We start from the raw sequence: 398 nt of genomic DNA, 5'->3' as shown, positions 1-398 counted from the left end.
GCACACAGTGACACACGCACACAGTGACACGCACACAGTGACACACGTGCACAGTGACACACGCACGCAGTGACACACGCACGCAGCGACACAAGCACACAGCGACACACGCACACACAGTGACATGCGCACACAGTGACACGCGCACACAGTGACACACACAGTGACACACACAGTGACACACACACAGTGACACGCACGTACAGTGACACACGCACACAGTGACACACGCACACAGTGACACGCACACACACTGACGCACACACAGTGACACACGCACTCACTCACACAGTGACACATGCACAGTGACACACACACAGTGACACGCACTCACTCACACAGTGACACACGCACACACACACAGTGACACACGCACACACACACAGTGACACACACAC

General features: G+C 55.8%; 1 protein-coding gene across 1 annotated transcript in view; it reads right to left on the bottom strand.

The window, feature by feature from the left end:
- The window catches only part of LOC109923932 (lens fiber membrane intrinsic protein-like), an 8,341-nt gene that overhangs the window by 5,661 nt on the left and 2,282 nt on the right, over positions 1-398 (bottom strand). The window lies entirely within an intron of this gene.

This window comes from Rhincodon typus, chromosome 47, assembly GCF_021869965.1.
Source record: "Rhincodon typus isolate 14 chromosome 47, sRhiTyp1.1, whole genome shotgun sequence".
In the NCBI taxonomy this organism is placed as follows: Eukaryota; Metazoa; Chordata; class Chondrichthyes; order Orectolobiformes; family Rhincodontidae; genus Rhincodon; species Rhincodon typus.
The sequence above is the reverse complement of the archived record's forward strand: the minus strand, read 5'-3'. Positions and strand labels throughout refer to the sequence as shown.